General features: G+C 38.5%; 1 protein-coding gene across 1 annotated transcript in view; it reads left to right on the top strand.

Annotated features, from left to right (window-relative positions):
- Positions 1-25,418, top strand: part of Ryr3 (ryanodine receptor 3) — a 521,956-nt gene that overhangs the window by 20,357 nt on the left and 476,181 nt on the right.

The raw sequence follows: 25,418 nt of genomic DNA, 5'->3' as shown, positions 1-25,418 counted from the left end.
TCAGTACCCTTACCCACTGAGCTTCCTCTGCAGTCCCTTAACCTCAAAGTCTTCTGCAATCACATTACTTCTTCTTACAGTGTGACAAATGATAGTGCATTTTTAATAATGTTATCTCACAGGATTGGCTTATGGTAGATATAAGCAACCCATAAAATAGTGCCAGATAGGAGATGCTGGCCTGTGCATAAAGAGATGGCTTTCAACAATTCACGCTCTTACAGTTCCTCCTCTTTCTCGATAATTGGACACCTGGAGCTCCACCTGGGGCCTGGCTAAGGATCTCTGCATCCACTTCCATCAGTTATTGGATGAGAGTTCTAGCTCGACTGTTAGGGTGTTTGGCCATCTGATCACCAGACTAGGTCAGATCAGGCTTTCTCTCGACCATTGCCAGCAGTCTACAGAGGATGTATCATTGTGGATTTCAGGGGACCTGTCCAGCACTCTGCCTATTCCTGTTCTCATGTGGTCTTCATTATCATGGTCTGTTATTCCTTGTTCTCCCTTTCTGTTCTTGATCTAGCTGGGATCTCCTGCTCCCCTAAGGACTGTAAGAGCGTGAATTGTTGAGCCCAACATTGGAAAAAGCACAGGGACAAATAGCCAAATGAATGGAAGCACATGAATTATGAACCAAAGGCTGTGGAGCCCCCAGCTGGAGCAGGCCCTCTGGATAAGTGAGACAATTGAATAGCTTGAACTGTTTGGGAGGCACCCAGGCTGTGGGACTGGGACCTGTCCTTAGTGCATGAGCTGGCTGTTTGGAACCTTGGGCTTACACAGGGACACTTTGCTCAGCCTGGAAGGAGGGGACTGGACCTGCCTATACTGAATCCACCAGGTTTAAATGAATCCCCAGGGGAGTCTTGGCCCTGGAGGAGATGGGAATGTAGGGGAGGGGCTGGGGGGAAGGTGGGGGTGGGGGTGGGGGCGGGAAGGGGGAGGACAGGGGAACCCATGGCTGATGTGTAAAATTAAAACACAAATATAATAATAATAATAATAATAATAATAATAATAATAATAATAATAAAAGAGATGGCTTTCATTGTATTTGTCTTTGGTCAGGCAGTGGCAAGAAGGTCTTCATGGACATGGAGACCAAAATGGGAGTAGGAAAGCAATGCCTGGTGAGCCACAAGGGCAATAAGTAAGCAAAGAGGAGTGATCCAGGATGAAAACAGCAACTCTAACAGTCCTGCAGGACATTCTTCCTATGAAGGCCTATGTCCTCTAGGCCCAGAACAGTCTCAAGTAAAGCTGGACATTTTGTCCTCTCTCATATTCTACAGAGGTCACCCCAGAGGGTTAGCTCATGAGTCACTTACCTCAGGATCTATTCTTGTTGACTTCAATTTCAGACTACATTTTCTTTTCTTTTAAAAATGGTGATTACTGGGGCTGGAGAGATAGCTCAGAGGTTAAGAGTGCTTGCTGCTCTTGCAGAGGAATGAAATTCAGTTCCCAGCTCCAAAACCAGGTGACTAACAGTCACCAGTAACTCTAGCTCCAGGGCATTTGATAGCTTCTATCAGCCTCTTTGGGTATTTCACATAGGTCTGCAGGCATGCACATATACACAGAAATAAAAACAAAATAAATCTTTTGAATTAACTATCATAATATTGACCTCTAGTGTGCATGTTGGAGGTACATTTTCTTTGTCTGATAATAATTACAGTACACTTTTTGTGAGTTTCATTGTCTTCTATTCACCAACAAACCTCCCTAGTCTTTCATTAAAGTCTTCTATTTATTCCCAGAATTTACACAAGATAACTAAAGAAGCACTTCTTGTTTTCCTCTTTCTTGTGTCCCCTTTTCAGAAGTCTGCTCAGAGTAGTCACTATAGCTTCCATTTTTACTCCCTTCTTTTCCTCTCACCCTCTGTACCTTCTTAAGCATGTGCACTGATATGCTGCTCATGGGCTCAGCCACCACAACAATATCTATCCTGTACATCAACTTTCCTGCCCTTTCTCTCCTACAAAGGTTCCTCATGGGGCATTCATTTACAGTGATGCTGTTTGTATCTCATCAGTACACTTAAGAATGAATTTGAATAGGACATTGGAGACTAAGAGATAAGAGAACTTTGTTTTAAAAATCAATCTCCAATGCTTTCACTCATATGACCAAGTTATAACTGGACTCACAGGCAGAGCATTCCTGAACAACCTAGATTGTAACAGCAGTAGAATGAACTACTCAGGACCACCTCAGTGCTAATGTTATCAGGACTTTGCATCAGCGTTAGGGGTAGAGTTGTACAGAATTACATTTCAGCTTTAATGACAGCAGAATATTATTCTTCACAGGATATTCTCCTTAACAACACCAACTTCACTTGTGGACTATAGTCTTAGATCTACCATTGGTCCTGCAAATTTGGCCCATGGCTAATTGAAGTGTACAGTGAATGCTCTTCTGTTGCAGTAGCCTCAGCCTTGTTTCCAGGGAGCACAGTCCTCAAGTGACTGTCTTGTTTCTTCATGCAATTTTATGAGTGTATCTATTGAGAAAATCTATTTTAAAGGCTACCTTTCACAATGAAGCCTCTTAGTCCTCGTGTGTATTTTTTTTTTTTAATAATTAGAGCTAACTGCTTCTTTCTAGCTAGACTAATATGCTTTGGAGCTTTGGGGAGAATATTCTTTAAAACTGACTTATTCTCTTTCATATACCAATTTAAAAATATTCTTGATGCCTCAGCACTTTAGAATGTATTCACACAGTCAAGCAAGCCAAATGACTGGCGCCTCTACCTATTATCTTAGATAGCTGTTTAATTTGCTGATGTTCCTACAAGGTAGATCACTAGCTAATTCTATATTTTAAGGGGGAGTACTGAAGTGTAGTCTGCTTTAATTAAGTAATTTGGGGACATCAAATTAGTTGTTTAACTAGAAATAGATTCTTAGTTTCTGCGTTTCATTTGGTAAGGGCAATACCTATAGTCATTTGCTACACACACACACACACACACACACACACACACACACACATACACACACACACACACACAAATAAAAAGAAAGAACATGCTATGTATGAGAGAAAATCAGGTATTTAGTGAAATTGTTTTCCAAGTATGAAGCCTCTATAAGAACGTTTTCAGATAAAACAAATCCAAGAAACTTTTGAGCAACAGTTCTCAACTACAGAATATCAGAAGGAAGAAAAGTGACCCCAGAAAGAAAGAGCTGAAAAGAGAGAAAAAGGGCTGCATATGGTGGGACACCCCTTGGGTCCCAGCACTTAGGATCAGTAAGTGGATCTCTTTGTGTTTGGGGCCAGTCTGGCCTATATAGTAAGTACCAGGCCAGCCATAGCTACATATTGAGACCCTGCCTCAAAAAAAAAAAAAGACTAATAAACAAACAAAATCAGGAATAAATAAACAAACAAAAAGAAGTAAGGAGAAATAAGAACCATAAAATTAAAATATAACAAGTCGAGAGTATATGAAACAGCATAAAGAAGTATAGACTTCAGGTGGAAAAATTAATGCATAAAGTTGTAGATAATAACCACATATAAATGGTAAGAGCAGGAAGCATTTGAAGATAAAGAATTCATAAACACATTTATTATTGAAGGAAGGAAAAGATGTTACATTGAGAGTTTAAAGGTGCAAATTAAAACTTCTAGAGTATCCAAGAAAGAAAGAAGGTTGAAGGGGAGAAGAAAGGAGGGAGGCAAGAAGAGAGAGAACAGGAAGAAAGTTTATATAACTTTAAAGAAAATAAAAGAGAAAAATACAGCAACGTGAATTTCAATCAATCGAAAAAAAAATCACAAAAAGAAAGAAGTACAAAGTGAAACTGTAGAATATCTAGACTGTTAACAACAAACTTAATGGACTTATTTCTCAATTAATGCCAAGATTCTCAGAGTGGATATATGAACAAATGAGATAAAACTTTAAAACATACTGCTTATGAGTGGCATAGGATGAATGAGATACTGCTTATTATCCCCTGAGCATTTTAGTTCACCAGGAAGTTATGAAAGTAATCATCACATGCTGGAAGACACAGGACCCAAACACTCCTCCTACAGAGCCTTGATAAGCTTTAAATAGGAAAGAAAGTAAAAGATACTACTGTCACAACTCTGTTCCAATCATTTGGCTTTGAAAAATGAATGGGTACAATGGTGTTCCAATAGTGCTTTATTAACAAGTGGAGTCAGTTAATCAATTTAATCAGTGGCTCTTGGTTTGCCAATTACTGCCTTAAAGATTGATATTAGAAAGTGAGAAAAGTTGGAATAAATAGACTACTCATGAAAAACAAATATAAAAAACCAAAAACAATAAGAAAAGGCTGTCTAGAAACATATAGAGAAAAGAATAGAAAAGAAATACACAGAGATAAGAACAGTAATATATAAAAAAGAAAAGTTCTATAAGCAAAGCTAAAATTACTTAATTTGAAGAAAGTTTTGCCTGGACCTTTAAATCCATAAGTTTAGGTGAAGACTGAGGTGTCAGATACCTTTATTTAGTAGGCTAAAAGTGGGCAGCAAACTGTGCTGTGAACTGTCAAGGGCAAAGAAAATGTTCCAACAGGCAAGTTCAATGAACATTATGAGCTTTTGTTCAAATCTGAAAGCAAAACGTGATCCATTCCAGGTGTGTATGTGAAGGTGTGTTGTGGATCTCTCCCTCCCTCTCTCTCTCTCTCTCTCTCTCTCTCTCTCTCTCTCTCTCTCTCTCTCCCTCTGTGTGTGTGTGTGTGTGTGTGTGTGTGTGTGTGTGTGTGTGTGTGTCTCAGAGAGAGATAGACAGAGATAGAGAGCATGCATTAGAATAAGCACTTACAGTGGAGTTCAATGAAATGTAAGAATACCCATGAGCCTCTGTTTCAATAACAAAAAGAACAGTACAGCTTCTAGAACTCTGTCAAAATGGATACAAAAAGAACAAGAGGTATGAGTAAATGATATGAGGAATTAAACATGGATACTTGCTATCGGAGACATTTAAAAGGCAGGCAAATATATGAACACATGTCAATAAATTGGAAAACTAAAGTGTTAGGTCAAATTTCTACATAAATACAAACTATCAAATGAAAACAAAATTAGGAGGCTCCTGTAAATTTTTAAATAAAATCAATAGTATATTGTACTTATTTCCTCAAAACAATAACAACAATAAAAATCCTAGAGAGATTGGGTAACTTTTTTATACAAATTTTTCAACAACAACAAAAACAAAATCAAGTGATCCATAATTCCAATCTTGGAAAAAAAACCCATAACACTTTAAAGGAAATAGATAATAGATAGATGTATAGATAGAAACACTCTCAAGCCCATAGAGCATTAAAACTAAAATGAATAAAAACTTACTTAAGAAAGGAAAGTTAGAGCCTAGATTCACTTTTGAATATATGTGCAAAAAATCCTAAATAAATTTTAGCTAAGAAGTAAACACATCATGAATCTTATTATGATGGCCACTATGAATTAAAACAAAATGACAGTGTTTGGGAAGAGGATAAAACTGTATGTATTCTTATCCTATGCCCCCCAATTCCTCACTTTAGACAGAGCATTAAGTATGTATTCAGACATGTTCACAGTGTTCACCTGGGAATAGCCCACTTGCCTGACAATGACATAATAGAGAAAGTGTACATATTGCACATAGGTTTAAATGTATTTATGGAGAGAACAATTAAATTAATTAGCTTAGTCTGAGATTTATATTTTAGATAGAAATTTTCTACCTATATTTTGGAGGGACATTGAAAAAGTAGAGCCAGTGACAGGGGAGCCAAGTATAAGACCTCAAGTATAGTCTAGGCTATAGATCACAGTGCCATTAGAGAAAGTGGCAGCCAGGACTTGAAGAAGGGGTTTGATGAGCGTTTCACAACAGGATTGAGTGGCTGTGAGAAATTTGTTTCATTAGGTGGAAGCTTGGTTCAAAATTCTAAAATCATTTAAATATACCTGCCCAGAATATCAGAAGACGTGATATATTAGTCTGCCAAGTCCACTAATAACAAAATACTTCAAACTGAGGTGGCAGGGGTGGGGGTGGGGGATATGGAAGCAGAATTGTTTTGCTCACAGGTCTAGAGGCTGTCCAGGATCATACTCAATGGTCTTTCACCAGGCCTGAATCCTGATCTTGATGTGACCATCTCATCACTGTGACTTCATACATCCTTTTTTTCTGTGTACTCAACTCCTTAGTATCTCTCCCTTTTCCCATAATGCCACCAATCACATTGGATCAAAGCTCCACCCTTAGGACCTCATTTAGCCTTAATTAAATCTTTAAAGGCACTGTTTCCAAATGTAATCATGTCATCATTTAGAGCTTTATCAGTCTTAGTGTTGGTGGGGATGTAGATAATTCAGAAATACCAAACATGGCACCACTGCACACCAGAAGGATGATCCTGGGCAATTGACTTGTCCTCTTCTCCTGTATTCTTTATCTAAACATGAAGGTCAAGGTGTTATAATGATGACCATCTAACTTTTGTGTTTATCAGAACCATCTACTGTGTTAACTACACTGTGCATTGCTGAGTCTGTCTATTAAGTGTCTGATCCTCTGAACTGGGTGAGACTGCTTTTGAGAAGTTTCTAGGTGGTAGTGGCACTATTGCTTGGAAACCCATACTTTTGAGAACCTTTGGAATAAAATGATCCATGGAGGTTTTGCAGCATATTATTATGTGTTGGTAGTAACATCCATTTTCTCATCTAAGGTTCCTCATCTGAACCACTGCTTTGCAGATGACCTGAGAATATTTCTGCTCAGTTCGTCCAAAAATGGTATATAACAGATACTATTGGGGTGCCTCGGTATATGTGTGGCAATCATCATGGAGGATGGATGCAATACACACTGAAGCCCAATAACTCATGTGGGAGCTACTATTGCAAAGGGCTGGTGCCAGAGTCCCACTTGTACTGAAAAGATTCCAGCAGTGTTTATTTATTTCCAATTTGCATCCACAACCTGCAGCAGAGCAGAAATCCTATCCCAGTTCATTGCCTTCTGTACAAAAAGGCAGAAAAGGTTAGACCACAAAGCAGTTACAAGTCATTTCTAAACCAGAGTTAGCATTTTTTTTCAGCAAAGGCAGCTGAGCTTCAAGTATGACCTACTCAAAAGCCACAAAGCAAGTTAAAGGCAAGGCCGTTTAAGCTCAGTGTCTGTCTGGCCAGTCCAGGTGCTCCATGTCTACTTAGTGTAATAAATGAACTATTCAGCAGGGGAGTAAGAGAGTCATGTGGGAGAGGGTGGTCAGGAGCCCCTCTTTTTAGCAGAAGCAGCAGGCCATGCCTGGCAGCTGTGGTGGGGTGCATACGTCGGCATTTCAGATGGCAGCATATGCCACTTTAAGTGTGCCTGCTGGGAGTCTGCACTGGCTTCTGCCCCCTGCCATCTGTAAGTTTCCAGACATCGTTTAGAGAAACAGCAATTTGTTGCATTGCCTTAAAACTCAGTGTTTGTGAATTAGGAATAAAATAGGTTATATAAATTATACCCATTAGAGAAACGTATACCTGTGAAAAAGAAAGATGTGTTTGCTCCCAGATTAATAGAGAGTGTCTTATACTGAAGAGACATTGCTTGATGTCATTTCCCTTTATTTACTGCTTGATAAATGGGCATCCATTTACTGCATATCAGGATCATATTAATAAGTAGTTTCTAGAATCCCCCACCTCCCATAGTTAAAAAAATCATTCAGAAGGAAAGTAGACCTCTAGATTCCTGTATATAACACTACTTGGGGCTCTTCCTCAGTCTGTTTCTGTCACTTTCCTCATTTGGAATCTCTTCTCCCTTCGAATTCAAACACAGAAGAAAGACATTTCTGCTTAAAATGTCATGATTTTAATTTTTAAAAAATGTGTTCCAGCTATGTGACTCGATGCTTCTGATCTCTAACACAGACTACTGAGAGGCAGCCTCAAAACTATCCCCAAAGTACAATACCAGTTCTTACTTGTATGAATTCACCACCAGCTTTGCCTAAACTTGGTCTCTTTAATCTTTCCGGGGGTGAAAGGAAAATCTGCACCAAGTATTGAGGCACCAATGGATTCTTGATGGGTAGAAATATTAGGTTTTGAAAAAAAATAGAGTTGATTGCTTATAATGGCCTGTCTTGTTCCAGTTAAAGCAGAAATGCGCATCCACAACCATGCTATCTTTTGATCATGGAGATGAGAAATTGAATTTAGGATCTCTGTTTTAATGCCTCCCATTATTAAAAATAGCTCGCCATTAAGCTGATGTCTAGAGCTCTGATTGCTGGGGTACAGTATTTTATTACATTGTTAAGGCATGTGTATGGAGAATGTCTTCTCTTAAGTAGAGTTCTCTCAAAGGTCCAAGTCTCTATTAAGGAACAAAGAGCTTTCCCCACAAGCTCTTCACTTCCCCAACTTGACCTTCAAAGTTTAAAAAAACAAACAAAACAAAACAAAACAAAACTCATCTTCTATTCTCTCTCCCTAGTCTAACAACACCCCCTTTGTGTTTCTATCTGAACCATCTCTTTGCTACAACTCCTGTGGGATCACACAGGGGCATTTATTCTGGGCGATTTTGTCACAATTTTATGCCTCCTCCATGCTCAGTTTGACTTTCCCAATTCTCTCACCCCCCTACCTTTTTCATTTCCCCATCCTTTCCATTTTCAGACTGACTTACAAACATCCCCCTTGTGTTTCACTGTCTTAGAACAGCAGGGTTTTGTTATCAGTGGGGGGAAAAGGGCATGTTATATCTTGTTATTTCTTTAGAGGCATTCTTTAGAGTTATTTCTTGTCTCATATCTTAGCATTTTCAAAATTGTTTGCCACTTATTGTTCTACTTAGTTCTGATTATTTTGATTCACTTTTTCAGATGTATTAAGAACAGGGGAGGAAGATGTTCTCAGTGGTGTAGCTACTGATAACTTTACCAAAGTCTAGTAAATGACCCCTATACATACTCATGAGTCCTAATTAAACTCAGTGGGTCACTAAAACAAGAACCAAACTGTATAAATTGACAGGAAAGTAAGGGGGAAGCTTTAAGTATGAAAGGAGGCTTCAGAGAGAATATGAGGGCATCAGAGGGTAATGAGGAGAGGATGAAATGATGAAAATACATTATATACACAAATGAAATCATCAAAGAATAATAATTTCAAAAACCCGCATAGAATAGAGTGGGAGATGTCCCATTGCTCAAATAGAAGCAGATTCCTTACTGTGTCTGATCACTTGGCCTATTACTAATAGCTCTGCTGCTGTAGTGAATCAGAAAGACCTTGCACATTTGCATTTCCCTATACAGTGATAATTCTTGATGTCTTCTAGCCTTGGAGAAACGATTAGTGGATTGGAGAGAAGTTAGGAAGATCTTGAAAAATGGCAGCTTCAAGTAGCCTTTTTTTTTTTTTTTAAGATTGAAAAAATTCTCTGCCACAGAAGTCTGGAAATGTGTCACAGGCTTAAATTTAAAAGCAGACATTCACTTGCTGGAGTTTTTATTGTTGTATTTTACAATGTGGGAATTGAAGAGTCATGAGCAACTCCCTGTCTGCACAGCTGATGTGCATGAAAGCTCATGCCCTGAGTGAAAGTGAGGACTCAGTTCATCAGTGTGAGGTTACACTGACAATGGAGCCCCATCTGGTAACTTCATTAAAGAGTCCAGGCCCGGAACAAAAGCCTGCTGAATGACTGCACAGTGGTATTTTATAATATGGAGTGAAGTAATGAAAAATAATTTCTTCCTAAAAATTTCCAAGTGTTGACCACTTCTAAGTTAAAATTAGGAAGGTTGGGTGTGACTTGAGTGTATCCACATGAGTGAATACTTTTCAATAGTTTTCTGTCTCTCTTTATTTATTTTATATATTATTTTTAACAGAAAAATGATATTTTTCTAAAATAAGTTATGCAGCCATCTTAGTCCTTATAGAAAAAAAAATGGGTTTACTTTTCCAAGAAGAATGTTTGACTTCTAACTACTATGCTCATATATCTTCCCACATGTTTCCTCTTGACTCTAACTTCAAAGACTTATTTGTGCTTAAGGTTTGATCACAGAGATATGAACAGTTTGAAGGCAGTTTATTTAGTCAACCAAGATGTGCCTTCTATTTATAAAAGGACTATTGTTTTTCCAACCATTTCACTTACACTGGGCGGAGGGAGGTGATTTAGCATAAACAACTGGGAGAGCCAAGACCAGAAAAGTCATGTCTAATTTGTACAACTGAAAAGGCCTAAGCTTAGGCATCCCTGCACATACAGGGTGGCAGGGTCTGATACTAATGCGTAGTTGTAGATGTTCATTACTGAAACCTGCCTTCTTAATCCTGCTGCATTGTAGAGGTGGAGAAGAGGAATTTACAGATGTGATGAAGATTCAGCAAGTTCATACAACCACTCAGTAGCAAAATTAGAAAAAGAAGTCGGGTTTCTTGATATCTAGTCTGCTCTTTTATTTCCTTTGCAAGTTTAATATGAAATAGCTGGGTGATGTAGTTACTAAAATTTGTTTAGCAAACTAAGATAAAAGAACATCAGAGCCTCAGAGCCAAGTGTAAGCAATCAGCTTATGCATTCAATAAATATAGACTGGACAGTATGTGCCAAGCATTGTATATGACACAGCATTAAAATATCTCTATAGGATGCTGCTAGACACCTATTCTATGACTTAAAACAGCCATTGATTTTTGAAGGGGAAGTTGATTGAGAAGGGGTCTCCATGTTTATCCCAGGCTGGCCTTACACCCTTGAGCCTCCTACCTAAAGCCACCCAAGTACTGTGATTATAGGCATGAGCCACCCCACTAAATTTTTCATATGGAAAGTTTCCTGAGCATATGAGGCCTGTCTTTTGAGGTGATATGCTTAGTTCCCAAGACTAGGCAGCTGCTTTACAATTATGAGGAGGATGGAGGTTTGTGTGAGATAGCCTCTGACATCTCCTGGGAAAGCCATTTTGAATGTCTCTGTGACAGGGTTTCAGGAGGTTGCATGTATTCTAATCAAGCCCAAGGTCCCTTAGAGGTTCTTGGATACTGTGGTGCATCATGCATGAGACCAGCTGGGTTTGGAAGTGCTAGGAAGGGATGGGACCTAGCTGCCTAGTGCTCATACCTCTCTCTATACCAGGCCACCCAAAAACTCAAGAATAAATCCAGACCTTATTTTTAATTTTGAATCTGTATTAAAGTACAGATTTTTACATTCTGTTTTTAAAAGTTCAAAAACTGTTCTTGAACAGAAAGGGAGAACAGGAATAACAGACCATGATAAATGAAGACCACATGAGAACAGGAATAGGCAGAGTGCTGGAGAGGTTCCCTGAAATCCACAATGATACATCCTCTGTAGACTGCTGGCAATGGTCGAGAGAAAGTCTGATCTGACCTAGTCTGGTGATCAGATGGCCAAACACCCTAACAGTTGAGCTGGAATTCTCATCCAATAACTGATGGAAGTGGATGCAGAGATCCTTAGCCAGGCCCCAGGTGGAGCTCCAGGTGTCCAACTGTCGAGAAAGAGGAGGGACTGTAAGGGCGTGAGTTGTTGAGCCCAAGATTGGAAAAAGCACAGGGACAAATAGCCAATCAAATGGAAGCACATGAATTATGAACCAAAGGCTGTGGAGCCCCCAGCTGGAGCAGGCCCTCTGGATAAGTGAGACAGTTGAATAGCTTGAACTGTTTGGGAGGCATCCAGGCTGTAGGACCGGGACCTGTCCTTAGTGCATGAGCTGGCTGTTTGGAACCTTGGGCTTACACAGGGACACTTTGCTCAGCCTGGAAAGAGGAGACTGGACCTGCCTGTACTGAATCCACCAGGTTTAAATGAATCCCCAGGGGAGTCTTGGCCCTGGAGGAGATGGGAATGTAGGGGAGGGGCTGGGGAAAGGTGGGGGGGGGGGCGGGAGGGGGGAGGACAGGGGAACCCATGGCTGATGTGTAAAATTAAAACACAAATATAATAATAAAAAAGTTCAAAAACTATAGACATTCCCATATGAAAGTCTGTTATCTTTCAGACTTCCTATAAAGTAGTGTGGTGAGCATTCTCCTGGTATTTTCCCCCGATTGTAACAACATATGGCATTTCTTAAAAAATGCCTAATTAGGTTATAGTTAGCAACTTTGTTTTTGTTTTTTAAAATATAATTACCATAAATATACTCTTAGATAACAGATTTGAGTATGTGGATCCAACTATTTGTGCATCCTTATTTTGGAGATTGCAAAAATTGAAAAAAACAATACATAAGAAACAGGTAGCCTAGAAATATTGGAGAAAAAAACTAAGAAAAACTGAAGTATGTAATGAATGTATAAAACATTTGTAGGCATAAAACAAATGCCTACAAATATAAAAAAATTGAGATATTTTATCAATTTTTATCAATGCATATGCATATAGCATCCATTCAAAAGCTGAGACTAATTTGAATAAACATAACAATGCAGTATGAATTAAGTGTAGTGACACTGTATTGCTGTGACCAGTCCCAGCCCCCTCCTGTTGCTGTGGTGGTCCTCACAGGGGTTGTAAGCATCTTTAAAGAGTTGTGATGCTGATCATCGTGTCTTTAATTCCTTTCTGAAATAAGGTGCAAATGACGGTAAGAAGTGATCTCTCATTATTCTCCTGTGGTTTTCACCATATGGAATGTATCTAATGTAAAGATATATGTTAGTTGACTGTGCTATTTATTAATAAGGCCTCTGACCAACAGTGTCTGTGAGTACGTACACTAGCAGTGGGAATCAAGAGTTATATGTACAGATTTTATTCTGTGACATCAGCATGCCTAAGCTTGGTGCTATTTAAGACCCAACTTTATTTTTCTACATTACTGTATGTACTTGTTTTACCTTACTAGGGATTGAACCCAGGGCTTCATACACATTAGGTTTGAGCTCCACCAGAGAACTACAACTTCAACTGAGCAGAATACACATTTTAAAATGTTAGCTAGCATTTTGTTGAATGCATGTATTTAATTTTAAACAACCATTTACATTTTTGAATCTTTAAAACAACAGTGCTAAATCAACTTTTAAAAGATTGTAACCTTTGTGTTTACAAGTTGAACATGACATGATGTTTAGATATGAGAGAGGTACAAAGCTAGGGGTGTGTGTGTGTGTGTGTGTGTGTGTGTGTGTGTGTGTGTGTGTGTGTGCTGGAGCAAGAAGGACCTGGCTTAGAGGGTTTCTGTACTGAGAAAGTATCTCACAAAAAGAGCCTGTGATTTCTCCACAGAGCACGTGTGGCAGTTGGTTTCCACATGCTGACCTGGTGCTTTAAAACAGTACCACTGAAATTAATGGGGGAAATCCTTGTTCTCTAATGATTTCCTTGGCTCCTCAGATGAAACTTGAACCACAAGTATGACCGTAACCCAAGATACCACATGGAGAATTTGGTATGGGGAAGCAGTATGCTTCTACTAATGCTTCACCTCCACTTCACATTTGGGGGCACATATTGCAATTAGAAATTTTGTGCATAGAGTTGCCCTTGCTCTCCTTTTGTAAGTGTGTGAGAAAACATACAGCCAGCATCATTCTATTTGCTTGATTTGTGAAGTTCCTAAAAACACACTATCGCACAAATTAATGGTGTTGACTTTTTTTGTTTATAGGCTTTACTCTGTAGAACAGTATATTTACAAAAGGAGAATGAGCAGAAAATATAGAGTTCCTGTACTAGTCCCCTCCACCTACAGTTTACACTTATTAATATCTTACATTAGTATGACGGATTTGTTCCAGTAATCAGTATTCAAATATAATTATCAACTACTGATCAAAGTTTATTCAGATTTGCTTAGGTTTTAATCAATATCCATTTTCTGTCCTAGGATGTATCAAAGGTATCACATCACATTCAGTTTTTTGATTATTTATTTTATTGGAAATAGATTCTTCTCTCATACAGTACATCTCAACCACAGTTTTCCCTCCCTTTACTCTTCCCAGCTGGCCCCCACCTCCCCACTGCTCCAGATCCACTCCCTTCAGAAAGGAGCAGGCCTCCAAAAGACAACAACCAAACACATCAAAACAAGACACAATAAGACAAGGAAAAAGCCCTCACACTGAGGCTAGACAAAGCTACCCAACAGGAGGAAAATCTCCCAGACTTACTTACCTCTTTCCTCCCTCCCTCCCTCCCTCCTTCCCTCCCTCCCTCCCTCCCTTCCTTCCTTTTTTTTTTTTTTTTTGGTCAAGTCAAGATGCATTTGTATGTTGCAGAATGTCCCTGTACTAGAATAAGTTTCATGATTTTCTCATGAACAGGGAGGATGATCACACTCTTCAGCACTGTTTTCATCACATCCTAATGAGAGCACATCATATCAACATGACATCAATGACTGTGGGTACTGACCTCAATCACCTGGATGATTGTAGGGTTTGCCAGGCTCCTTGAAGGAAAAGTTACCACCCACTTCTATAATGTCCTTTTTGGAAGTCACCACATGCAAAATGAAGTCACAGAGGGAAGAGTTACGATCTATGCCCTGAATATTTTCAAGGAATATCTGCAAAGATCATTTGGGAATTTACTGAGTGAGAGATTTTCTTTTCTCCCTTTATTTTTATTGATATCAGAATGAAATCAGATTTTTTTTTACATTAAGTATATAATTTGTTATAACTATCTCCCCCATCTCACAATAGATGGGACATTGAGAACTGTTTCACTCCACTCCAGTGACCTTTTGAGAGCATCCCATTGATTATGTTCTTTGGCATTACCTTGTATTCTAGCCCAAGAAGATACTTAAGTTCATCTTACATATGTGCTCCCTCAGCCTCAGAAACAGCCATTTGTCTTGGTACTTCTAGATCCTTTTATCAGAAAATGTTATTCAAAACGAAGCCCAAGACACTAGGTGATTATTATAATAGGCATTTTGGCTCTTTTAGACCTTTTTTTTTTTTTTTAAACTGTCAAAGAGGAAAGCTATGGGTTTGTGTTAACCCTAACATCTACATGTACCTATAAGCATGTATAGCTATATCAATCCCTACCAATATTCAATGAGATATAAGTCCTTCTCTGTATCTCTGACTCTAATACATCATTGCATAGATCATTCTAGCCTTCCCTTGGTTATCTATAAATTCCACTCACACAGTTAGAAAACTTCCCACCATCCACTATCAATTTATTTAATTGTTTAATTCCAGTGTCCATAGATAGCTGTGTCAGAATTGCTAACTCATACCCCTTTGGGGAACAATTTAATCAACTAGAGTGCAGAGCCTTTCTGCAATTCTGTTTGTCTTTAATCTTACAGCCTTTGATGCAAGCATTACTTAGACAAGCATCTTTTCCTTCTTCCACCAGTGTCTCAGACATTTGTAGTACAATTTGATTCTCTTGTCATTGTCTTCCTTTTTCCTGAGATCTTTGACCACATGAGGGATTTGTCAAGTTTTCATACATTGAGGCTTATTGTTTATGCTGTTCAGCATGTTTTGAGAGATGTATAATGTTACATAACTGCCACTACAATATATAGAATATTTCTATCACCCCCTCCCAAATTTTATCTTTTATCTCTTCCTCACCTAGAATCTTTTGAAACCACTGATGTTTCCACTGCTTTTTGTTTTGCTCTTTCCAAAAGGTCAGACAGTTGAACTCAGCTAGCCAGTGGCCTTTTCAGACTGACTTCTTTTGCTTAGCAATGTGTACTCAAGGTTATTTCACATTGTTTAACACATTTTTCCCTAGATAAAGGTCTAGCAGTTTGATATACTACACTTTATTTATCCATTTTCCCATCAAAAGACATTTTGCCCTACTAGTTTTGGCAATTATAACTAAAGCCATTATAAATTCTATTAATGTACAGATTTTCATGCGGACATAAGTCTTTATGTTGGTTAAATAACTAGGAGCATGAATGCTGAGTTGTATAGTAAGAGTATGTTTAATTGTCTAAGAAACTGCCAAACTAATTGCCAAAGTTACCTATACCAATTACATGAGGGCCAGTGATGTTGAGTATCTTTGATATGCTTCTTAAAAGTTTGTGTATCTTCTTTACTGAAATTACTTCAGATATTATCATTGAGTCTTAAGAGTTATTTTTATATTTCAGCCCTGTACCAGATCTTATATGGAGACCCTTACATGCAGATTCTTTATTAGATATATGTTTCACAAATATTTTCCCTCATAGTATGACTTGTCTATTCAACCACTTAACAGCATCTTTTGTGGTTTTAAATTTTTATTGTTGTAAGAGGACACACAGGGTTGAAACAGCTGCCATAGATAAGATTGGTAATTTTAATTCAAGCTGTGTTTTCTTCCTCTCTTTCTATCCTAGTACCCACTGGTCTAGATTCTCACCTCTGGGCTCAGATTTTCCAGAATTTGAAGTCTTCCTTCTTGACTTAACTAGAGGGAAGCAAAGGGGGATGGAGGTGCTTGGATGTCTGGGGACCTGACTCTGTTTCTTGTCACTACTAGCAGCATGGCCTTAAGTAATAGTGCTGTACTCTTATTTCACTTACTTTGGATATTGTGCTCTATGAGATAATAATGTATGGGAATTTACAAGTGAAAGCTTTAATGCCAAAATATTTGATGACTCTCAGAGCTTCAGAGTTGACTGCTATAAGTAAGCTTTCCAGCAAAAGCTTAATCCTTCTTTTGTATACTCATGGTAGCCTACTTGAGAGTGGCTGTTAAAACTGCAGCTGGTTCATGTCTAGAAAATAGGATCAAACAAATCCAAAGGCTTTATTCGACACCCAACTTTATGGACCTATTTGTTGTATGTTCTATTTATATTAGGCTTGGGTGTTGTATCTAGGAGTCATGTTTGTAAAGACTTCTGGCATCTATTAGATCAAGTAAAACAGCATAGGGCAATAGACCCAGTGTTTCAACTTTATCCTTCTTTTCTAAGGTATACAAATACGTAAAAAAATACTTAACTTGAATTTAAATGAGAACAGTCTTGTCTATGTGGAAAATAGTAATATATAATCACATGAGTTGTTTTTTTTTTATTTTGCCTTGGTAAGGTATTTCTATATTATTCTGTTTTCCAAGGAAAATAATTGGAGGGTTTTAAGGAGAAATTGATGTTATTTGATCTCTTTATTGAAGCAACTATAATTTGGTGTATACAGAGGAGAGTTTAGGGGGACAAGAACAGAATTGGGGAAACATACTAGGGAGTGGAAGAGAGGAGAGAAGCTTCCAGATGGATTGGACCAGCTGGGGATGCTGGAACTGGAGAAAAGGCTACAGGTTTGGAGTGTCTGGGGAGACAGAGAAGACTAAACATGCTAATGGATTAAGCCTAAGTGAAAGGTAGGACAAAATTGTCATCAAGGTTTTCATAAGACCATCCCAGTTTGTGCACTAAGTAAGATCCTACATCCCAGAAATCTAGCCTGGGGGTAGATGACCATGTTGTTGAGGGAATATCCACTCTTTAAATTCAGGTATTGAAGCCACAAAGCATTCAGGTCCCCCTTCCTTATTGCTAGGATTCTGGGGACCCTACTAAAGAATATTCTCACTTCAACTAACAGAAGACCTCATGGAGATCTTGGCATACTTTCTGGTAGAACTGTAACAGATATTTCCGAGAATATAATCCTTTGTAAGAATAATACAACATAACTGATAACTGATAACAACTGTGTGAAAGAAAGTTCTTAATTGCTAGGGGAAATTTAATTTTTCTGAAAGAGAAAATAGTTCAAGAAGCAGAAAAGTCATGGCTGCTCTCATTGGAAAGGTCTCCAATGAACACATTAATCATTACAATGCAGGCTTCCCAGAGTCTAAGAAAAGTTTGACAAAGTCTCCTATCCTCTTTTTGATGACTCCTTGGACAATATAGTTCAAGCTTTTTCAAAGTGTGGTGAGTATTTATTTCATCACCATGAATGTTTAGAATTCCATTTTCTCACATGTAGGTGGCCTTCATAAGAATGTCTTAGAGATGCACTTAGCCTTGAGGCTGTTAAATTTGGCCTCAATAGTGTCAGCTAAACCACCCATCTAGAAACCACATACTAAGATGGTGTACAGCATTTGTGAGTGTTTCTTTTCACTTGATTCTATTTCTTAGAATTGAGTCTCCCTCTCCTTGCTTCTGTTATAACATTGACTCCTATTTGCTTTTTCTTTGTGCATGCTTTACACAGCAGTGAAAACATTTTGACTAATGCTATATATGAAGCTTTGAACCTACCCATGGGGAAATGTTAAGAGTCTTTTCAAAACCCCATCTAAGATCGTGTAAATGAATGCATCTTTACAAAAGGGAAAACTGCTAAGTGTCAAGTATCGCTTCAGAGTGCTGCTCTTGACTTTCTTAATTCACAAAGCCATGCCTTTTATCTATTTTTGCAAACCTGCTCTAGAATTGATTGAATCAGCTTTTTATGTGTGGCAAGAAGCTGTGTTATGGGAGGGGGCTAGGAGCAGGCTTTCACTAATTCTCATATATACTCCTCATGAAAGCAGGATGGCTTTCTATCAGGTGATGGGGTTTAGTGGATGTTCTGGAAGGTTACCTTGTTTTACTTTTCTAAATTCCACAGCAAATTAGAAATGAAGTAGTTGACTCTCTTGGCCCATTTCTGACAAGACCAGTTTAAAATCACCATTCAGTGGGCATTCATGATGAATCCTGATCACACCATTAGCTGCTTTGGCAGGCTTGTCATCCTATACTTTCCAAATAAGCACAGAATTATGGGAGATTGAGTTTTCACTACTTAAATTAGAGGATTCGAATTTGAAGTAATTGTTTAAAGGCAAGGAAGAATTATGCTTATGAGATTAATGAATATTTATTTACTACACGGTAATGTGTCACTGAATAGCATGCCCATAAGCCCAGAAAAAATAGATTATTTCTTCCAGTGAATAAATAAGGAAACTGAATCTGGGAAATGGAAGCATATGTTTCAAGGTTTTCTCAAGCTCACAATAATAGTAAACACTAGACATAGGTCTACACATACTGTGTATATTGCAAACAGAGTCATGTTTATTTTTAGGCTCCTATATAGTTTTTTGAGGTAATCTCACAGAGTATTTCATTACAGCTATGAGATAATCAGTATGTCTAACTCCCAGGCTGGTGGTGTTCCCACTGTTCCTTGTAGGTTCATTGTCAATTAGAAAACCAGAGAGAAACAGCTCTCTCTCTTCTCTGATCCTTTAGGTTGGGTACAACTGATCAGTGACACTCACTGAAGACAGAAAGGAGGAAGCCTGACATTCTTCTGATCTTTATGCTTCTCAGGTCTCTGAAACAACACTGTGGACTTTCTATATAGGAATACATCATTTAAAAATTAAAATGTTAAGTGCCTGCTTTATGTAGGAATCTATAGTAGAGAATATGAAAAAAAAACAACAACCAAAAGAAGAAACCTTTAATTAGGACATTCAGATGGAGATACAGTATATGGATGTCAGAGTTACCATTGGATATAAGAGATAGAGAGGATATGAATGTAGATTTATAAGCCATGCATATAATGAAATTTTATGAGTCTTTGTGAAACAGCATGACTTATTGGAAGGATACCAGAATTAGGAGTGATGTCTGTGATAGAGTCTTATTTTTGCCTCTTACTTGATATTTCTGGCAATCTATATAACCTCTGTAAACCCCTGATCCCTTCTCTCAGAGCAGAATAATGATCATTATTACCACAGCATTATCACAGAATAGCAATAAAGTATGATGACTTGCTTAGAATGTGCTATCAGCATTTCCCTTGTGTTATTATTATTACCATTATAAGTAAATGCAAAGAAGGAGAGGAGAGTGAGTGCATGTAGACTAACCCTACAGTGACAGTGTGACTTTGTAAATTCAATCTTAGAAGACCAAATTTGAGCTTGTGGATCTTTCCCTAGGGATAGATTCATATCATAGATAGAAGAACTAATGATAATTAGTCACATGCCAAAATTGTATGCAGAAAAAGATTAAGTTGCTAAATCTCTCTGAATCTTGGTTTCTCCCTCAGTAAAGTGGGGATAATTATATACACACCACATGCTTATTCTGAGAACTAAATGAGGTAATTTTGAGGATTACATGAGACAAAGCTCCAAGAATAGTCTCTGGCACATGTTAAGGGTTTGGAAAGTTGGCTCAATCACTGTGGAAAAGCTGTTCAGTACCATGGTTACCTATCCTCACCACTTGCTTTGACCAGTACTTAAGTTTTCTCCCCCTGCTTTCTTATCTGTATTTGATTCATCATTACAATGCTTAGCAATAATACCTTAGATAGGTGTTATTAATAGTAAATGGATAACAAGGTGGTGGGTAGAGAGGAAGTCCATGGAAGCTGAATGTTTACATAGATGAGAATAAATGGGAACTGTCTATCTTTTTCTTTCCACTAGTCAAGGTCCAGTGTCTATATGGGTAGGGTGCTTCTTATCATGCAGATAATCAAACAGAGTCAAAGACAGGAGACCCATAGAAGACCACTATACCTGAAATTGCCACAGGCGAGCTATTTAGAGAAAAAGATGGAATAAGGAAGTGGAAGCAAAATTTAGCTGGTTTACTTCCTTGAACTCCAGAAAGGAGATATCCTTTAATTTCACTCACTTGGAAGACTATAATAAAATGAAACATTAAATTTATAGTCTTGGGGATTCATTATCTTCAGTAAGTATTATAGCTACACTGTCAAGTAACAAACACTGTTCATCTAAAGCAGTAACTAGAGTGATGGATGGATACAGTAGGTCATAGTTCATCAGCAATAACTTACAAAAGCTGCTGTTAAAAGTTTATGTAAGGAATCTTCTGTTAGCCACTGTATAAGAAGTGCTAATTTCTTAATTTGGGTGGGACCGTCATATTAGCTGGTTTAAAAGGGTTTTTTTGTTTGTTTGTTAAAATACTGTAATTATATGATTTCTGAAATTTAACATGGTGAAATAAACTTCAGGAATTGAACCAAATAACAGGTAAATATATCAATACTGTGAACCTAATCTGTTTTTTTAAGGTGTCATTTTAGACTAGGTTATCTAGATCAGCCTTGACTGAAAGGAGGTTTACATTAAAAATGAAAATATTCATAGCAGTTCATACTTTTTTGTGATGTTAAATGTCAACATCTGTGATTCTGTTCTCCCAGAACTAAGTGAGCCAGGTCAGGGGACCAGGGATGATTGATATTGATGAGGTAGGGTGGGTACAACTTCTGAGTCAGAATCATAGGAGGGTACTAGAAGTGGAAATCCACAGCCAGGCAGCCCCTCTTTAGAGGCACCTGAGAGAAGACCAAGAAGCATGATAAGTGCTTGGACCCAGGCTCATATCAAGAGAGTGTAGTTCTGGATAGGGAATGGAGGGGCAGGAGGTCCTCTGGGTCATTGGCATCTGTATCATGCTCATTTTTGGTGATACTTGGAAACCTGCATTGAAGGTAACATTGTAAATGCAAAGTTTCATTCTAATTTCTAGTGAGGTTGTTCTCGAAGTACCAACATTCCAATTAACAACCCTCTAATCTGGCATACAGCAAAATTCAGTAAGCCAGAGAGAGTAATTTTCATAATACAGAAAGAACAGGATTTGGGAGTTATGGTCAAGTGATATGAGATGGTCTAGCTTGATGCTTTCTTGAGAAGCAGAGTTTCGTATGGCTGGTGACTAATTCTCTGAGACCTGGGTGTCATTCTCCTTTCTTTTACTTTATATAATATTTTATGAATTTTTTTGAGATTTCATACTACGTATTTTGATCATATCTATCCCAGTCCAACTTCCAAGTCCTCCCAAATCCACCCTGCCTACCTCTTAACCCCTTCCTAACTTCATGTTCTTCATGTCCTCTCTCTCTCTCTCTCTCTCTCTCTCTCTCTCTCTCTCTCTCTCTCTCTCTCTCTCTCTCCTTTAAGTATCTTAGTAGGTCCAGTTGTATTGCCCATGTATGCATGGTTATAGGGCAAATCACTGAAATATGGTTGACCAACCAGGGTCCACACTCTTCAAGGAAAGTGAATCTCCCTCCCTAAGAATCCACCAGCTGTCAATGGCTCCTCAGTTAAGGGAGGGGGCAAATGAGCCATTTCCCCTGACTGCTTCTTGTATATGTTCTGTGAAAACCACAGTTGCTGTGAGTTTAAGGGTGCAGCGTCTCTTCCTTGTCTGGAAGATGTTGTTTCAATACTGTCCTATCCAACCCTCTGGCTCTTACCATCTTTCTGTTCCCTTTTCTGTGATGGCCCCTTAGCCTTGAATGTGTGTGTGTGTGTGTGTGTGTGTGTGTGTGTGTGTGTGTGTGTGTGTGGTGTATGTGTGTGTGTATGTATATGTGTGTGTATGTATGTGTGTGTATGTATGTGTGTGTATGTATGTGTGTGTGTGTATGTGTGTGTATGTGTGTGTGTGTGTGGTGTATGTGTGTGTATGTGTGTGTATGTATGTGTGTGTGTGTGGTGTATGTGTGTGTATGTGTGTGTATGTGTGTGTGTGTGTGTGTGTGTGTGTGTGTGTGTGTGTGTGTGTGAGAGACACTCATGTGTGATATAGATGTTCCTTTTACAGCTGAGTACAACAGTCACTTTCTCTCTGTACTTTGATCAGCTGGGAAAGGATAGTCCACAACATCCTCTTCAACTATGAAATTCTTATATCTTAAACTGTCTCTGATTAAACACTTTCATGCTTGTGGGTTTTTTCCCCTGGGAGTTTTACTACGTAAAACTGGAACTCACTATGTAGACCAAGTTGGCTTACATCCTACAGAGATTCACTTTCCTCTGCCTCTCAAGTGAAAAACTTTAATGTTTTAAAGTTAAATATCTAGTTGTACTGGAATCAATACAGGTTTTCTAACTCAATTTAATCTTTTATGATATTTTATAACAGAAATTTTAAAATTACATTACAAGTCTGTATACCATAAAATTAAATCAATTTATGTATATCTTAGTAAGTAACCCATGCTTTCATGATAATATTTTTTGTATTTAAATATATTTATTTATTAAAATTTTTTTTGTTTTACATATCAACCCCAGTTCCCCCTCCCTCTTCTTCTCCCACCTCCTCACTTTCCTCCCACTCTATCCCCATCCACTCCTCAGAGTGGGTAAAGCCTCCCATGGTAGTCAACAAAGTCTGGCATACCAAGTTGAAGGAAAGTCTAGCCCCTCCCCATTGTCTCAAGGTTGAGCAAGGTATCCCATCACAGGGAATGGGTTTTAAAAGAAATTGTAATGCATTTCTTTCTCATTCAGTCAGCATACAAAGGGCTATTGTGACATTTTCATACATATACATCAATATGCTTTGTTTTTATTTATCACTCCACTACCTTCCGTGACCCCTCTTCCTCTTTGGTTGCTCTCCTTCCTTTGGATATACACACAGAGTGGCAGATGTAAGTCTTACAATAGTCCTAGTTTTAGATTTCTAAACTGGTAGCAATAGAAAGTGACTTTCTCACCAAGAGTGTATAAAGTTCTTTTTCCACATCCTTGCCAGCATTTGTTGTTTGTTTCCTTAATCATGGTCGTTCTGATTGGGGTGAAAGGGAATCTCAGTGTCATTTTAATTTGCATTTCTCTGAGAGCTAAAAATATTTTTTTCATTAATTTTTAATGGCAACCAACTGATCATGTTGTCATTTGCCTGTGACCCCTGCACTTGAGAGGTAGAAGCAAGTGAATCAGAAGGTCAAGGTCATGCTAGACTACATATCCAGACTGTGACCACTGTGGCAGCTTAAGAAAAACATACAGAGCTACTTGCCTTGTCTCCAGCAATCACTAGTGAATCTAATAATGTTTAAAATTTTATTTTGCTTGTCCTGAGGATTTAAATGAGGGCTGTGTTCATGAAGCATGTGCTTTGCCACTGAGATACAGTCCTATATAAGCTCTGTTGGGTAAGAACTATTTTGCATCAATGGAATTGGACCAGAAAGAAGAATTTCTATGTTCAAGACCTTTGCACACGAAGATAATTTGTAAAGGACTGTAGTGATACATTGTGTCCCCCAATGTATTGTGTACCCTAATAAAACTTATCTGGGGTCCAAGAACAGAGCAGCCACAAGATTAGACATAGAGGCCAGAAAATGGTGGCACACACACCTTTAATCCTATAACTCAGGAGGCAGAGATTCATCTGGATTTCTGTGAGTCCAATGCCACATTGGAAACAGAGCCAGGCAGTGGTGGCACACACCTTTAATCCCAGGATTTGAGATCTCATGTCTAGCTTGGGAAAGACACATGCCTTTAATCCCAGGAAGTGATAGCAGGAAGCAGAAAGGTGTGTAAGGTGTGAGGACCAGAACTAGATGCTTTTAAGCTTTTAGGCTTTTTAGCAGCTGAAAAGTTCAGCTGAGATCCATTCCAGTGAGGACTCAGAAGCTTTCACTCTGAGGAAATAGGATCGGCTGAGGAGTTGGCGAGGTGAGGATGGCTGTGGCTTGTTCTGTCTCTCTGATCTTTCAGAATTCACCCCAGTATCTGGCTCTGGGTTTTTTATTTATAAGACCATTTAGCAATTCATCTTACAAAGGACATTTGAAGTTGCTGAGATGAAGACCACCTAATTGTGTAAACAGAGGTGGAGTTTCTCTGTCCTGACCACCAAATTCTCTTATTAATTACAAAATGCTCAGCCAATAGCTCAGGCTTATTATTAACTAGCTATTACTTTTAAATTAACCCATTTCTATTAATCTAGGTATTATTACATGGCCCATCATCACCTTACCACTTCTTTGGCATCTTGCTTCTTGGATGGCTCAGTGGAGTGTCTCTTGACTCTGCCCTTCTTCATCTTAGTCTTTGGTTTGATTTCCTGCCTAGCTTTATCCTGCCTTGCTATAGGTTAAAGAGCTTTATTATTAACCAATGAGAGCAATCCATATTCACAGCATACAGAAGGACCATCCCACAGCATAACTGCCTTGACAGACTGTTTCAGGCCCTTCCTTCAACTATAGTCAATGCTTTCCATGCTGTAATAATTGAGATTATTGAATAGTATGAGGTCAAACATGAGGACACATGCTATGTGCCTTGCTTTTCTCCCTGGTGAAATAATTTCACAAAATGTCAGTGTCACAGATCACAAGCTTCCAGGTCCCCTAAAGGCTCCTGGTGGGATGTAGGTTTAGGCCTTGTGTAGCTTACTCTACCCATTGGGGCACTGCTGTTCACCTGCGATCCCAGAATCCAGCAGCAAAAAAGGAAAGGAGCATTTTCCATTGCTAAATTCTCACAGTCTCTGTTGGGCTTGTATGGAACTTGTTTGATAGTATCCAGCTGACCCATAAAGACTGGGATTTAAAGAAGACAGAATGCACCAAATTCAGCCCTGTTTCCAAATATATAA

This window comes from Onychomys torridus, chromosome 4, assembly GCF_903995425.1.
Source record: "Onychomys torridus chromosome 4, mOncTor1.1, whole genome shotgun sequence".
NCBI classification, from domain to species: Eukaryota; Metazoa; Chordata; class Mammalia; order Rodentia; family Cricetidae; genus Onychomys; species Onychomys torridus.
This window is presented reverse-complemented; position numbering and strand designations above follow the sequence as displayed.